The sequence below is a fragment of the Lontra canadensis genome, unplaced genomic scaffold, assembly GCF_010015895.1.
Source record: "Lontra canadensis isolate GAN:19392208 unplaced genomic scaffold, GSC_riverotter_1.0 scaffold132, whole genome shotgun sequence".
NCBI classification, from domain to species: domain Eukaryota; kingdom Metazoa; phylum Chordata; class Mammalia; order Carnivora; family Mustelidae; genus Lontra; species Lontra canadensis.
This window is the reverse complement of record NW_022631126.1, coordinates 2,693,738-2,710,831: the sequence shown is the minus strand read 5'-3', so window position 1 is coordinate 2,710,831 and position 17,094 is coordinate 2,693,738. Positions and strand designations below refer to the sequence as shown.

At 53.9% G+C, this 17,094-nt stretch overlaps 1 protein-coding gene across 3 annotated transcripts in view; it reads left to right on the top strand.

The window, feature by feature from the left end:
* The first annotated feature begins 3,150 nt into the window (after positions 1-3,150).
* The window catches only part of IL4R (interleukin 4 receptor), a 35,464-nt gene continuing 21,520 nt past the window's right edge, over positions 3,151-17,094 (top strand). Inside the window, exons 1-2 of one of the 3 annotated variants that reach the window (XM_032842763.1) lie at positions 3,178-3,242; positions 14,869-15,027. The gene's annotated coding sequence lies outside the window, so the exon portion shown is untranslated. Of the gene's footprint in view, positions 3,243-14,868; positions 15,028-17,094 lie in introns of all 3 variants that reach the window. The other 2 variants (XM_032842765.1, XM_032842764.1) reach the window with 2 other exon arrangements.

The window sequence follows — 17,094 nt, the reverse complement described above, 5'->3', positions numbered from 1 at the left end:
AAGAGACTATACGTGGGCTGCGTCCACCTGTATAACATTCTGAAAATGGGAAAACTGTAGGGAGAGTAAACAGATCTGTGGCTTCCAGGGTCCACATTGCTCTATTGGTGGATACAAGTCATTTTGCATTTTGTGTGCTCCCTTTCACTCTCATTTATTTTGAGACAGAGAGAGTATGTGCAAGCGAGGAGGTCGGGGGAGAGGCAAGAGAGAGAGAGAGAATCTCAAGCAGACTCCGTGCCCAGTGTGGAGCCCAATGCAGGCCTTGATCTCCCATCCCTGAGATCATGACCTGAGACGAAATCAAGAGCCAGACTCTTCACTGACTGAGCCACCGAGGCACCTCTGGCTTACTTTATTCTAAAAATACAGTATATAGGGGAGCCTGGGTGGCTCAGTTGGTTAAGTGACTGCCTGTGGCTCAGGTCGTGGTCCCAGGGTCCTGGGATCGAGCCCCACATTGGGCTCCTTGCTCAGTGGGGAGCCTGCTTCTCCCTTTCCCTCTGCTGCTCTGCCTGCTTGTGCTCTCTTGCTCTCTCTGTCAAATAAATAAAAATCTTTAAAAAAAAAAATCAGGGCACCTGGGTGGCTCAGTGGGTTAAGCCTCTGCCTTCAGCTCAGGTCATGATCCCAGGGTCCTGGGATACAGCTCTGCATCGGGCTCTCTGCTCAGCAGGGAGCCTGCTTCCCCCTCTCTCTCTGCCTGCCTCTCTGCCTACTTGTGATCTCTGTCTGTCAAATAAATAAATAAAATCTTTAAAAATAATAATAATAATAATAATTAAAAATACAGTATATAATACATATAATATGCAAGATATTTAATCAACTGTTTCTGTTGTCAGTAAAGCTTCCCGTCAACAGAAGGCTATTAGTTAGGTATTTGGGGAGTCAAAAGTTACCTGTGGATTTTCCACTGCCCAGGGGTCAGCACCCCTGACCCTCCCCCACCCATGGTGTTCAAGGGTCAGTTGTGTATGAATTTGAGTCCCTGCGTGTGGGTGTGAATGCGTGCAGTGGTGTGAGTGTGCCTCAGTGCGAGCGCGTGGAGAGTGTGGATGAGTGTAAGTCAACATACGGGTGAGTGAGTGTGCGTGGGTGAGTATGAAGGGCTGCAGGTGTGTGTGTGTGTGTGTGTGTGTGTGTGTGTGTAGGTGTGAGTCTATGACTGCGAATGTGTTTGGGGAATGTGAGCGAGTGGTTGTAAGGATGGGCATGAAGGTGCATGCAAGCTTTTCTAGGCAGAATCGAACCTGTGTACATGAAGGCGATGTCTGCTGCCCCCGTTGCTCTTTGTGGAATCCATGTGAAATGCAGAATCCCTATCGGACCTGTTGGAATTCGCGGCTTGTCTGGCCAAGCTGCATGTCCTTGCCGAGGGCTCTCCGCTTGTCTGCCTGGCCTGCCCCCCTCCAGGGTTCATTATATCCAACTGCTTGCGTTTCTCACTTGTCTGGGCCCTACCCAGACCCCCAGGGCTGGGAAAGCGGGAGATGGGTCTGTATTTCTTACTCTCCCCAGCCGCCAGCTCAGGGCCTGGCTCACCAAGACATCAGTATGTAGATGCTGAATAATTGTAGTTTTTCTTGCCTCCAGGCTCACCTCACCCTCTCTGCCTGAATGAATGCCTTTCCCTTTTCTTCCTCTCTCTCCCACACTGACCTATGGAGGGACCATCAGAGGCCACCTCCTCCAGGAAGCCATCCTTGACTCCCGGATACTGTTGACTGTCTATTGTCACATACTCGAGTTATGAGGTCTCAGAGAGCAAGGATCATGCTTATTTCCTATCTTCATATCTGTGTCTTCAGCACTTGTCACAGGGTTAGGCAGCAGGGCTGAGAAAGAACGAAAGCATGAAGAATAATGAAAGAGAATGGAAGTACCGTGTCTCCTCCTCCAGGAAGCCAACCCTTACTCCCTGCTTCCCTGGCTCACTGCCCCCCTCCAACCACAGCAACCCCATTGGGTTGTCCATGGCTCTGAGAAGTTTGTTTCCACTCTAAGACCAGGAGATCTTTGAGGCTGAGATGTGGTCAAATTATCCTCCGGGTTCCCAGCAATACACAGCCTGATTCTGCACATCTCTTACCCCACCACCTCCCACTCTCCCCTCCTCAAAGTTCTCCAGCCAAGCTAGCCTCCAGACAATTCCTCCAAAATGCCATCCCAGGGCCTTTGCACATTCTGTTTTCGGTCCCTAGTTTCCCCCCATATTCTTTTCAGGTTCAGTTCAAATATCTCATCAGGGACACCTCTCAAACACCAGCTCCACTGGCCTTATACCTCCCTCTCCATTTAACTTTTCTCTTGGGACCTCTTCTTAGCTGAAATACTTTAATCCTCAGTGTTCTTTCCCACCGTCTGGCTCCCCATGGGCTCTTTTGGTGTCCAGTGGTTAGTGGTCTGTGGTGCCTAGGCTCAAATCCCACACCTGCTGAGTGATTCTCAGCAAGTTGCCCCTCTGTGCCTCAGTTTCCCCATCTGTAAAATGAGCTGTAGTAATACAGCTCCTTCATAAGGCAGTCGTGAGGATCGAATGAGTCACCATGTGCAGAGCCTCGGAGCAGAGTTTACCAGATTGTACGAGCTACTGATAGAAGGCTTGCTTCGATATCTAAATTCTTGTGGCGCCTGGCATAGGGGAGGCGCTCAGTAAACACTGGAGGGAAAAACACCCAAGGGCACTTCGCAGAAGCCAGAAACCGGGCTGTCAGGAAGGGGTAAAGGAAGAGAGCTGGCCAATCCCCACCCCAGCCCTGCCCGCTCCCAGCCCCAGAGGCACCCAGCCCTCCGCAAAGCGCGGCTGGGGGGCCGCCCGCAGGAGCTGGGACTTTGGTCCGCGAGTCAGGGGTAAGCACCGCGGAGTTCTCCACGGGGGCGGCCGTGCGCCCAGGAGGGGCCGGGCCCGGGTGCCGGGGCTGCCCGCTGCGAGGTCCGAGGCCGGCCACAGAGGGCGCAGGGCGCGGAGCGCGGGGCTGGAAGCCCGGAGCAGCAGGGCGCGAAGCCCGGAGCAGCAGGGCGTGGGGGCGGGCCACGGGGCGGCGCGGGGCGGGGCCTGCGGCGGGGCGGGGCGGGGCGGGTGGTGAGGGGCGGGGCGCAGGAAGGCGGGACGCAGGAAACCGGGGCGGGCGGGCTGGCGAGCTCAGGAAAGCCCCGCGCGGCGCGGGGAGGACGGGTGATCCCGGGTCCCCCACTTCCAGCTCGGGCGGCGGCGCGGCGAATGGACCCGGGGCGCGCAGGTAGGACGCGGGGCCCGCGCGCGGGGCGGAAGCGGGCGATCGGCCCAGGGAGGGGCGCGACCGCCGGCGCGGCCTGGGGCGGCTGGGGCCCCCGGGGCCGCCCCGACCGCATCTGGGGGCCTCCCGGAGCCCGCCCCTCCCCGCGTCTCGAGCGGCGCCGGGATCGACCCGGGTCGCCCGGGGCCAGCGGGCGCGCGGAGCCGAGGATCCCCGGCGCGCCCCCTCAGATTCGTGCTGACCCGGAGACGCCAGCGGAGACGGCCCCTTCGGGGACTTGGGGACGTCGTGAGCGTGGGGTCAGGCGGGACTTGGACCACGAAGCCCCCTGGTCGCGGAGATCACCCCCTAACCCCGAGCGCAGGAAGTGGGTGAGGATCGGATGGGGGCGGGGGAGTTCCGAAAACTGAACTTGGTGACCAGGTCGAGGCGTCTGGGGAAATCGCGTCCTGTCGACCCTTTCTCTCCTTATTTGAATATTGGATTGACCCAGTCATAATAGAGATCAAATACTGGACTAATTTTGTACAGGTTCTGTCTGGATCTTTGGAAATATTCTGAGTTAAATCGCAGAACAACCGTTTTGGTTGGTACGGTGTGTGAATCAGTCCGTTTTTCAGATGAGGACACTAGGCCCCCGGGGCAGTTTAAATCGTTTGCCCGAGGTGACTCCTGACTGCAAAGTGTGCAGCAGGGTTCAGCCCCCGGTGGTCGGGTGCCAGAGCCTGCTGTCTTCCACCTGTCCATGATACTTGTCAAACTATCCCATAAACAAATTATCCCCGGGATTTTATTAAAAGGCAGATTCCCAGGCTGCCTTCAGTGAGATTCAGATTCAGTAAACCTGGGAGTCTGGATTTTAAAGCGCGCGCATACACACACACGCACAATCTAGATTTCTTAGATCAGGCAAGACTGACGACCTGGCAAACTCCGTGTCCCTGCTGCTGGGATTGGTCGATGACTCTCCGGCCAGCACTGATCCTCCTGGAGGCCTAGCGTCTGCTCTGTTCTCCCCCAGCCCTCTGTGAGGTTCCTCCCTAAGAGTGGCCTCTTTTAGAAATGTGGGCATTTGCTGGGACATCAGTGCCTTTACTAAAATCCTAAAGTCCAATGGGGAGACTGAGGGTGTATACCTCTCTCCCCCACAGTCAGGGGACATTCAGGGTCCTGCAGAGTCCCCTTGAGTGCCGTTCATCTGCCCTGTGGCTACAGGTGAGGATGCTGAGGTGTGTGGCATGGGAGGCAACCTGTCCTAGCCATCCGCTCATTTATTAGCACCTACTGGGCTCCTGCTGAGCATGGCTCCAGTGGTGCTGGGGAGGGGGGAGAAGCCACACATGGATGGGAAGGTGGGTGTGGCCACATCGTGGAAGGCCTTGAATGCCATGCTGAGAAGCATGGCCCGGTGCACTTCACCTTTGCCTGAGCCCCAGACAACCACAGTGCAGATTTCCAGGCCCCACCCAGGACCTCCAGAGCCAAATCTGGAAGGGAGGCCATGGGAAAGGAGCAAGGAGGGAAGCCGGCTGGTGAGTCAGTCACCCTGGTTACCACGTACCCAGTTACCAGCAGGTCTGGGATGACCTGAGGACTTCTAGATTCTGGGCAGTGACTCACTTAATTGATGTGCCTTCTACAGCACGATTCCTGGGGGTGCAGAAAGGTCAAGCTGGGGTAGGGAGGTGGTCCCCTAAGGCAGTCAGTTTCCTGCTGCTCTGATTTAGAAATGAAGCTGAAATGCACCATCAGAAGAGGAGAGAGCCTGTCCTGGAGCCCCCCCCTCCCTAAATCCCCACCCCTCTACCCCACAGGATGGAGGAGAGAGCTTGGGTTCAAGTGACCCACTGCCCTCAGCTGCCTTTGATGGTACCTGGGAGCGGGGCAGGGGCAGAACCCCCCCACACTAGGTGCTTCTCATTTTTCAAGTTGGACTTTCGTGAAGGTTGAGGACATGTTTTTTTTTTTTTTTTTTTTAAAGATTTTTTATTTATTTGTTTGACAGACAGAGATCACAAGTAGGCAGAGAGGCGGACAGAGAGAGAGGAGGAAGCAGGCTCCCCGCTGAGCAGAGAGCCCGATGTGGGGCTCGATCCCAGGACCCTGGGATCATGACCTGAGCCGAAGGCAGCGGCTTAACCCACTGAGCCACCCAGGCGCCCCGAGGACATGTTTTTTAAGATACTTGACGTGATTTCCCTCGCATAGTACATCACAACAAATGTTCATGACTCTTTGCCCATTAGGAAGCACAGTGTGGAGGTTAAGAGCCAGGGCTCCGGAGCCAGATTGCCCAGGTTCAGATGTTGGGTTTACAGTTGACTAATTTCTCAGGACCTCGGTCTTCCCATTTATGAAAGGGTAGTGATGACTTTTTACTACTGTAGTGATGATTAAATGTAAGGATAACGGTCAAGCATCCAGACAGTGCCTGGCACAGAATGAGCACGATGTGTTTGTTAAGTAAATAAATGAACCTCACTGGATGGGATTTAATCTACCTATTTTGCCAGGGATGTGTGCAGTGGCCTTGGCCGAGGCCGTATATTTGGAAGTGACAGGGAGGGATTTGAATCTGCTTTTCTTCCCAGCCTGCGTTCCTTTCCACTGTGCCAGTTTGCTCACTTTAGCCCCGGGGGACAGCTTTCTGAGCATTTTCCGTGGTCATTTCTGACCTGAATTCCCTTGGCTAGGCTAGAAGAGGGGCCAGTGGCTTGCCTGCATGTCGTATGAACTTGCCCTTGCAGGAGTGTGGACCAGAAGCCCAGCGGAGACTGAAGGGTCTTGCAGTAGCCAGGGTGTCCTGCACCAAACAGGTTGTGTCCCTGATGTGTGACTTCCAGGAAGTCACTGCTTCTCAGAGCCCAAGGCAGAGAGGAGAGTACAGGCTTGCAGACTGGGCTGGGGGTGGGGGTGGGGGTGCTGGGTTCAAATTTAGACCTTGCTGTTTCCTATCTATGGGATCTTGAGCAAGGTGCTGAACCTCTCTAAGCCTCAGTTTGCCTGTCACTAAAATGGGTGCTGGAGGGATGTTCATGAGATAGTTTCCATAGACACCTTGCCCACGGCTCAGTGATTACTGTTTCTCTTCTTCTTAGGACAGTCACTTCTCCATACCCAGCCCCTAGCTTGCTCATTTATTTCTTTGAATATTTATCAATATTTCCGGGAGCTCCCAATAGAGCAGTGGACAAAGTCTCTGCTGTCTTGGAATTTCAGTTCCAGTTAAGAAGACAGGCAAAACACAAGCAAACTGATATAGACAGCTCTACCCGCCCCACCCCTTATTTCTAATGCTGAAGTCTGCAGGCTCTGGAAACTGAAAGTTTTTCCATGACCCCATGGGAAGCGAGACCTCAGGTGAACTAATCACGAGGCACTTTAATGTGTGTGTTTATGCTTCCCTGATACGAATGCTTGTGTGTCTCTCTGCAGAGGAATGAATGTGAGCGATCTGGGGAGTGCTGGACCCCTGGTGGGGAGGCAGGGTGGTTAGGGCGGGTGGGATTTTATACCAGGTGACCTTTCTGTAATCTGAGTTACCGTGAATTCTGAGACATGCCTGGTCAGCCCGGACTTCACACAGGAGAACAGGGAATATCCCGTCAGGACTGGGAGGAAAAGTAAAGCAGGGCGAGTGCGGACTCCAGGGCAGCCTCTGTGAGGAGCGACATTGAGGAAGTTGCCGGGGGCAGAGGCCGGAGGCAGAGGCCGGGGGAAGAACGGGCCAGGTGGAGGGAACCCCGGGGAAGGTCTTGTCCACCCCAGCAACCGCACTGCCCGGCTTGCTGCTTGTCCCTGGCTCTGGGTGCACAGATCTGTCTAAACATGCATGTCTTTCCCTCCCCAACAAGTGACCAGGCCTCTGAGAGTTCAGGTTTGGCTCTGACTGACTCATTCTCACCCTAGGGGCCTCAAGTTTGCTTTAGAGATCCCCGGGCTTCGCTCAAACAGGCCTGGGCGCCGACTCCCTGGAGAGGATCACCAGCTGGGCTGGCACCTGAGTCCCCCCTCGCCGCCACAGGGAGAGAGGGAGGAAGTGAGTCCCCGTGAGGCGAAGAGAGCTTAGCCCCCTGGGTTTGGTGGAACATTTCCTAAAAGGGAAGGACTGTCCTTCTGAGCAGCGGGTTTATAAAGGGACGGACCGCACACCAAAAAGTAACGGGTACACACATGCCTTGAGTGTTAGCACCAGGCTTACACTCCCTCAGCAGACATGTTAGGGACAGGGGACACAACAGTGACACAGAAGCAAGAGCCCTCATGGAGCTGACATTCTAGGGAGGGAGGTGACTTTTGAGCTAAGACCTGAGGTAAAAAAAAAAAGACATGTGGACATCTAGGGAAATAAGAGAGTGATTCCTGCAGAGGGGACAGCAGGTGCAAAGGGCCCGAGATGGGACCAAGCTTGGTATGTCTGACCCTCCAAAAAAACTGCTGTGGTTGGAAGGAATTGAGCAAGACTGAGAGGGGAAGGAACACAGGTCGGGGAGGTAAAACAGAAAACCAGACATCTGCAGGTACCTCATTCACCTTGTGAAAGGAGCCGGCAGAGTAGGAGCTGCTCTCATCCAAACTTTATAGATGAAGCAACCGGCACAGAGTCGTTGAGTGACTTGGCCAGGGCCACACAGGTGGCAGCGCACAGCTGTGAAGCCAGCAGCTCCAGCATCCTCGGTCTTCACCACGGTGTTTCAACACATCATGTGGTCGGATCCAGATCAGGATGGTGTTTCCTGAACTAATCATTGTACTTATCATTTTACCAACGAGAACCTTCCTGGCCCCAAACAGCGAGGACACACCAAAGCACGGGGTGGGGGGGGGGCGGTGTGTGGAAGGGGATGAGTAGAGGCCCCTCTCCACATCAGGCACTGAGCTAGGTGAAGGTGGGTAGGCGAGCAGGTGCCTCCCCATTTCCCTGAGGAGGAAACTGAGGCTCAGGGTGGGGGCTGTTCTGGGTGACACAACGCCAAAGGGACAGAGTCTGGGTTCAACCTTGAGGCTGCTGACCCGGGAGCCTGTGCATTTAACTGCTCTTCTGAGCCATCCAGCCCAAGGAGTAGCGTCTAAAAGAAACTACCTTTCTTGGTCAGAAGTGAAGGAGCAGAGTTACCAGCCGCCATTTTGGAGAACTGGGGTGGCCCCGAGGTTTTCTTGTGCCAGGAGAGTGTTCTGTCTTTTCAAAAGAGGAAACAGAACTTCTGTGGAGAGGAGAGACACCAGATCTGTGGACAGGCAGCCCTCCAAGCCCGTGGAGCCGCAGCCTCTTAACAATCTTGCATCTGGAGATGGAGTGTAGGCCTACCAGAAGCCCCATTTTCACAGCTGGACAGCTCTAACTGGGAGAAAAATCTTTCCTGAGATTTAGCCAAATTAACTTTCGAGTAGTGTTTACGTTCTGGCTCTGGTTCTACCCTTTGGAAGTAGTAACCAGTGCCCTCCAATCTGAGCCCAGTTTTTCTCTTACTCGAAATTCAGAGTCCTAGTTCTTTCAGTCATTCTTCCGGACTCAGGGAATTGTAAAGAATTCAGCCTGGCTTCAGACATGATCCAGTTGCTCAAAGTCAAACCCATTGCCTCCCACCAAAGCCTGCCCAGCCACAGGGGGAGGGAGACTATCACCTCTTTGGATTTGGAGCCCATACCTCTGTTGATATAACCTGCAATCATGCTTCTGAGTGGTCACATCCCCCTTGGAGTTCACATTGTGCTTTCCAGCTAAAACCTCCTCTTCTACATTGCTGTCCATCAAAATTTCTTCCATTCTGAAACTCCTTCTTATCTGAGGCTAACACTTGTTTTCAGGCTTTCTTGTTTTCTAGTAAATCTGCTTCAGGCTAAGTGGCTATGTTTTTTCCTCTGAGTACTCCTTTGGCTTCATTCCACAGGTCTTTCTTACACAATGTCGTTCATTGCTAAAATAATTTACAATTTCCCTTTTGATTGCAAATGTTATGTACTTCAAACTTTTTTTTTTTTTTTTAAGGCGCATGGCTTTTTTTAAAGTTATCTTTGTATTGTTGGAGTCTATGTTTATGGCATAGTGGTCAGTATTTATGACTTGTGTGAGATCAGTGTCGGAGAATTCGTTGAGGTCCTTGTAAGATTCCTCTGGTCAGTTTTTCTGTATGTTCTTCATGTATTTGAAAGGATGTATATTTTCTGTTGGGTGTAAAGTTTTAGAAATCTATGAGCTCAAGCTTGATCATTACATCGTTCATATTTTCTGTTTTTGTGTCTGTTTTTGTTTTTTCTTTACTTTCAAACCCATACTGTTTGGTGCATAGAAATAGAATATATGAGTAGAAGGAGGGTTCATGATTTTTATACCTTCTTGGTGAATTGTTGCTCTTATCATAAAACACCCACCTTTCTCTCTTTTATACTTTGTTGCCTTGAATTCCACTTTATTCGGTATTAATATTCCTATACCTGTTCTCTTTTTATGCATTTTCGTGACTTTTCTTTGACCTTAGTCTTGGAGCCACATAAATTAAAAACAAAAAACAACGTGCATCTCAGTCTCGGCTTGGCAATCCACTTGCTCTGTAATCTGCGGCACGTCCTTTGGCCTGTTTGGGTCTTACTTTCTTCATCCATAAAATGGGGCTATGACTCACTTTGCCTCTCTCTCCAGTTCCTGTGAAAATAGCGACGGTCTTGGATATGAAAAGTGCTGCCAACATCCCTGTGCGGGGGTTAGTCACTGGGTGTGAACATGGGCTGACGTTCCAGGCAGTGAGGACGGAGGAGGACCTGGAGGGCAGGGACCACTCCCCGAGGGTGAAGATCAATTTCTCGGCGGCTGCCCCTGGCTGGCTGCCTCCTCTGTTCCCACAGACGATGAGTAAGACACGGTCTCTGGCCTGGAGAACTTTCAGTCCAGAAAAGGAGAGGAAAGAAGGCACAGCCCAGTACTGCTGAGACTGGCAGGGATGCTGGGACAGAGGGACAGCCAGGGGAAGGGCTGAGGGAAGAGCAGGGTTTGAGCAGTCAGGTCCGTGGGGGTGGCACAGGAGGTGGGCATCGAGGGGGGAGTCTGTGGCACATTTGGGGACTGGTGGAGCCGGGCTGGGAGAGCGCAGCATTGGCAGGCGGGCCTCCTCCCCTACGAAAGAGGAAGGCATGGGGCTTGCAGAATTTTGACTCTCCTCCCTTGCCCCCAGGATGCCGCTGGGCCACAAAGAAGAGGCGATTTGGGGAGGGGGCTGTGGTTCTCCAGCTCCACTCCATTCTCATCACCCTGACAACCACATCCCGTAATGAACAAGAGCTAATAGGGACAGAGGGCAGGGGACCTTTGAAAAGGCAGCTATGGGGTCTCCACCTGTGACTGCTTGTGCGTCTTGGTGGCGGCATCCTGGGACACCCTCGCCCCCGACCCTGGAGGACGTCAGCTTGTGGTTGGAAGCCAAAGAGGGACGACAGATCTGTGGTGTGGGTTTTGAAATTGGAACTGCTTTCCAGATTTTAAAAACTTAGGAAAAGGGGCATGGAAATCTGGATTTCAAGCTTCTTTTCGAGATGTCAAGAGACCTAGCAATGCCCAGGCCTTCGCGGAGGTGACAAAAAGCAGCTTTGTTGGAGTGACAGTTGCTCTTCAGGACTGGCCCTGGGCCCACCGCGCTGTCATGTGTCATGTCATATGGGTCTGTCCGTCATGTGTCTGAGCTCCCTTAGATCCTTGGGTCGACTCTGGGTGGGGGATATGGCTGTGAGCCGTGAGAGCAGAGGCAGGTGAATGGAGAGTCGGTGGCCCCAGAAAAGACCGAGGGGGGCTGGAATTGCTATCTGGAGAGGATTGCTGGGTCTGGGGGGGTGGGGGGAGGTGCTGGCCGCCCCGAGCCCAGAGGGCATGGCCTCTCTCCTCCTTCTTCCCTTTTCCTCCCTCTGTGCAGACGGGTGCACAGCTTCGTGCCTTTTCCCTTGGTGTGCAAAAATGTGCAGAACGCCGCCTAGAAACAGAGCTTGGCCAGTCCCCCCGAAGCTTCCCTCCTGCCCCCCCAAACCAGGGACAGTTCCTGACTTATCACCCCAAGATCAGTTTGTCTCCTTTGGAACTTCTTGTCAATGGAGTCGATCTGCCCTTTGGCGCCCAGCTTCCTCTTCCATATGCCCCCGTGAGACCTGATATGGCCAATGTCGGGGACTCGGGGTCTCAGAGCCTTTATGTTATGCTTGGAGATGAGCTTTTGTTCCCTGCTCCATCCCTGCTGTCGCAGGGCCTCTTCCGCCCTGGTCTCCTTGTCTCCTTGCAGCACCGGCGAGGCAAGTGGTTCTGCCCTCACTTCATAGATGACGAGACAGAGGCCCTGAGAAGAACCCCAGCTTGCCAAGACAATCAGGGCAAGGCCTGGCCACTCAGGCCCAGAGTTAGGCTTCTGTGTCTCCGAGGCACTGGGGTCCCTGCCTGAGTGACTCCATACGTCCATGTGTCCCTGACTGTGCCAGGAATAATGGGGGGGGGTGGACAATGGGAAGAGCTCGGGGAGAGACTCCTCCCCTGCAGTGCCCGTCTGCAGACAGAAAGTGAACAGAGAGCTCTTCTTTGTGTGGACCTGATTGGCCCAGCTCTGGGTTCACCCAGGGGGCAAAGTCCTGGTCGTTGTTGAGACAAGTTCAGGGGCGAGGGCTGGGCAAACAGGGCCAGAAGCCATTTCTAGCCCAAATGCTTCCTGCGTCTGCAGTGGGGATAAAACTGCACCTGCCATAGTCTTTGGGTTGATGTCAGGGTTAAGCCCATCGGTGAAGTTCAAGTGCAGAGCAGAGTCTGGTGTGACAGAGACTAAGGCCGGGCATTCTGGGAGGTGGGGGTGGCAGTCACAGGCGGAAGGGCCCAGGGTATGATCTCTAATGGCTGGAGGAACTGGGGACACGCAGGGGCGTTCACGGTGCCTTCAACAGACCTCAGGAAGCAGGCCCGCTGGGAGCCATGACTGTCACTAAGACAGCCAAAATCTAATCAGTGTCCCGGGGCCAGGGCCATAATCATGGTAATGCCCCAATTACCAGCTCTCCAAGGTCAGTTTCCCCGGTGGCCAAGTTCAGGGCCTGCATAAAGGAATCTAAGGAGATTCTGAGCCAGAATTGGTCAGTGTTTATCCGGCTGTGAGGGGTGGATAATGGATAATTCCTGCTTGGGGGTCTGTGTCCACGTCTTCATCAGGGACGGCTGCATTCAGCAAATACCCTTGGATCCCCCTCCCCCCCGCCGGGTGTGCTGAGCATGTCCTAGGTTCTAGGGCCCCAGCAATGAACAGGGTGGACACAGCCTTCGGCCTTGTGGGCACTGGCGTCCCAGGGGGGCCTTTGGACATGCACAGGACACGTGTGTATGTGATAGGCCACGAGGGCTGAGTGGTGAGCAGAGAAATGGGTTTGCCAGTGACCGGGGGCGGGGGGGCGGTCAGCTGCTACTCCAGACTGCATGTCTGGATTTGCAGGTCCCTCGGGCTCCGCCTCTTCCTTGGGGCCTCTGGGGACGTTCTGAGGATGGGCATGGCTTCCAGGCTTCTCCGTGGGGCTCACCACCTCTGCAGGCTTCCCATCGGCAGCTTGGACTCAATGTAGGTATAGCCAACCTGAGTGTCCCCAAGACAGTGTCCCCTCCAGCCACGTCCCATGGTCTCCAGCCCCCTCCTGGCCTTCTCAGACAAGGCTCTGTCTCTCTCTGCACAACCCCCTGGGCTTCAGACACAGCTGATGACTCTCAGGCCTGTCTCCAGCCTGAGCCTTCCTTCTGAGCTCCAGGCCAGTAGAACATACTGCCTCCTACATGCCCTCCGGGGCCCACCACCCGCTCCAGGCCAGTAGAACATACTGCCTCCTAGATGCCCTCCGGGGCCCACCACCCGCTCAGACTTGCCACGTCCACAGTGTGGCTGGGCATGTGATCTTCCTGGTGCCACCCATTGCCACCTACTGCCCAGCCTTAGGCCACTTCTGCCTCCCAGTCCCCTCCCCCCATCACCACCACCCATGAGCAAGTTAACCTCTACTTCCCACGCAGGGCTGAGTCAGCCCCTCTCCTCCAGCAGCCCCTGCCCTCCTAACCCAGCCACATGGGGCTCAAACCCCCAGCCCTTCTCCACACACAAGCTGGAGTGGACCTCCCGGCGGATGCACAGCTCCTCTCCTGCTTAACGGCCTGCCCTGGGGATGGACGGAGTCTGAATCACGTGCTATGCCTACTTGACAGTATTGTCCTCTGGCCCTGTGACCTCTTCTTTCTCTTTGTCGATGTAGCCAAGGGCCTGTGCTCCCCCTCCTCCCTGACTATGCCCTCATTCCTCATGCATCCCTTCCCCTGACCTTTCCCTCTCCTAAGACCCGTCAGGATCAAACATTGTAGTCCCCTCCTCACAGGGAGGACTTAAAGCATCTCAAACAGTGCCTGGCACTAAGGGGGCACTATGTAAGTGTAGAAATAAAAATAGAAGACGCACGGTCGTTTATTGAGGGGGGGTGGGGAGCTCTGGATGAGATGTTGCCTGTCCTCAAGAGCCTACAGCAGGCTATTCTGTTCCCTCTCCAGGCCCCCACCCCTGCCCTCCCTGGGGAGTTCTCAATCATCCCTCTAGGGACACCTGACCCTCGAGGACCCGTGTGGAACTTCCCCGAACAGCCCTTACCTTTCCTGATGCTGCTTCCCACAACCCCCGCTCTGCTGCCCCCCGGCAGGCCTCTTTCTCACACGCCCCGCCCCCCACTCCGTGGCACCCTGATCCAGGGCAGCCCCAGCCTTCTGTTAGCTCAGGAACGAACGACGGTCACACTCAACCCCGATCCATTCTCTTCCCAAAGTCCATTCTGTTGGCGAATCCTGTTGGCTCTGCCTTCAGCCGATCTAGAAGTCGGCCCGTTCCTGCTAATCCTTCCCTGCGCCTGCTGCCTGGACCAGTGCAGTAGGCTCCTCACCAGTGCTTGCTTCTGCCCTTGACCCCATAGGCCTTTCAGACACACAACCAGAGGGATGGGTTGAAAAGTCTCATAGGGTCCTATCTCTGCTCAGAAACCTCCAGTAACTTCTTTTTCCAAGTATTTGTCAAAGGGAAGGAGGAAGAAACGAATGGGTGAATGAGTGAATGAATGAATGGCTTTCCGCTTCGGTGGTTGCCGGCACATAGTAGGCGCTCAGAAAATACAGCAGGAACACCCGTGGGTGCGTGCGAGTGGGCGAGGAGCTGGAGTGCACAGTAGGTCCACAGGGAGCCTGCTGGACCCTGTTGGGTTCTCGCCTGCAGTGGGAGTAGGACCGGCCTACCGCCACCTGTCCTGTCCACCCGCTGGGCTGCGAGCCAAGGAGGCAGAGGCCAGGCCTTTTTGGGACCCTGGCCGGGCCTGCATCACCAGCTGGGTGGGGCCACTGACGCAGCTGCCGGTTCTGGGAACCCCAGCCGGGCAGCAGTTCTGGGAAGGCTGCTGCTCCGGGGAGGAGTGTGTCTCTGGCCCCCTGCCAGGGCAGCCCAGCTGTCCCAGAGGACAGAGGAAGCTCCTGGCCGACTACAGTCTGGAGCTCCGGGGGTCAGCGGCTCACCAGCGAGGCCACCCGGAGCCCCCACTGTCACTGGCTTCCTCTTCATGTTCGCTTGTCATGGGACTGGCTGCATCCTGTCTGCCCATCCAGCCTGCCTTCAAGCCGGTTTGCGGTCAAGAGAGGGAAGAGGAGTGGAGAGCAGGAGGCCCTGCACCCCATCGGGCTCAGGAAGAGCCGCCAGGTCACTTCCCGACTGCTGCTGGCCTCTGACATTTCAAGACTTGCCACTCACGTCCTCCCAAATAAAGAGTAAGTTAAGAGTACCTCATTGCCAGCAGGAGGGTTTTCCCACGTGTTGCAGGCTCAGATTCTCACCAAGGGCTGCTTCCTCCCTCCCTGACCTTGGCTTTGTCGCTTGCCGCTTGCCGCCTCTCACCCTCAATTGAGGCCAACAGCACCACATCCCAGGGTGGCAGGGGCTGCATTTCAAAAGGCAGCAAAATCAGCAGTCAGGCACATGGGTACTGGAGCGAGGCTGCCTGGGTTCAGGCAGCTTGTAACTTCTCTGTGCCTCAGTCTCTTCATCTGTAAAAGAGGGGGGAGGTTTAACTCCCCCACCTCATAGAGCTGTGTGCATAGCCATTACCATAAGCAAAAGCCTGGTACTCGGTGTTTAAAAATAGATCCTAGAATTTGTTACTCTTGACTTTCAAGCAATAACATTTAATAGATGTTTACTGAGCACACACTACATATGTGTCAGGCACTGTTCGGGTCCTGGGGACAAAACAACGGCCATAAAGCTCTGCCCTCTTGGGGCTTGGGGCTTCTATTCTTATGGTGGGGAGACAAACAGTACGTATATAGAGAAATTTGAATGCTACAGGTGATCTTTGACACTCCCAACGTCATGAGCTAATAAGCAGAATGAGAGGGTTTCCTATTTTGCCGAGATGAAACATGTTTTGGGTGAATCGCTTACATCCTTTACCTCCTTTTCTTTTTTAAAAGATTTTATTTATTTATTTGACACAGAGAGAGGGATCACAAGTAGGCAGAGAGGCAGGAAGAGAGAGAGGGGGAAGCAAGCTCCCCCCGAGCAGAGAACCTGATGTGGGGCTCCATCCCAGAACCCTGAGATCATGACCTGGGCCGAAGACAGAGGCTTAACCCACTGAGCCACCCAGTCGCCCTCTTTACCTCTTTTTCGTAAAGGGACCTTTGTCTTATTGATTTCTAAACTTCTTTATATATGAAGGCCCTTAACCCTCTGCAGTGTAGATTGCTATCTTTTCCCGGTCTTTGCTTGCTTTTTTTTTTTTTTTTTTTTTTTTTAATGGTGTATTTTGACCTGGGGAAGTTGAAAACATTTTTACAGTAGGATCTTTCAATCTTTGCTATCTACATCCTGAAATAAAACAAACATTCACACGTGTAACCTCCGCGATACGATTAGAGATGGTGATAAGTATATGACAGGAATAAACAGGGTGCTGTGATAAGAGGTAACGGGGGACCTCTCATTAGGTGGGGTTTCTGGGTGTAAAGGCTCGGAGCATGTCCAGGTGCTCAGAAGCCAGCGGGACGGAAGACTTGTGGGGGACTGGGAGGCGGTACAGGGGAAATGGAACGTGTAGCAGGGGCCAGACGATCACGGGGCTCAGGGGTTTTTGGTGGTTTTGCTTGGTTTGGGTTTTGCATTTTCTTACACTTTTTAAGATATTTGTGACTCACCTGCAGTCGTAAGAAAGCATAGAGTCAGGCTCCCCCAAGAGCACCCACTTAGGAAACAGGTAGTACAGCACCACGACCAGGATATTGACATCCCCTGATCTCGTTCAGGAGGCACCTGTTTACTCGGACGCATCTGCGCATGTGTGCGTTTGTGCGCATGTGCGTAGTTCCGGGCAGTTTTGTCACATGCTGAGGTCTGTGTCTCCAGCCCAGCCACAGCGATACCGGGATCCCTTGTGTTGCCTTTTATAGCCACACCGACCTCTCTTCCTACCCGCCAACCGTGAATCTGTTCTCCATTTCTATAATTTTGTCATTTCAAGAATGTTAACATAAATGGAATCACACAGGGTGCGCCCTTTGGATTGGCCGTTTGCGCTCTGGGGCTTGGGTTTTATTCTGAGTGGGAGATGCTCCTCTTGGCGGGGCCGTGAACTATAGGCATCTCTCCGGGCCCCTGGGTGAAGACATCCTTCAGGACCTAGAGGTCAGTGAAGGGAACGAGCAGGGAGTTCATGGCCTTATTTTATTTTATTTTATTTTTTTAAGATTTTATTTATTTATTTGACAGAGACCACAAGTAGGCAGAGAGGCAGGCAGAGAGAGAGAGGAGGAAGAAGGGTCCCCGCTAAGCGAGAGCCC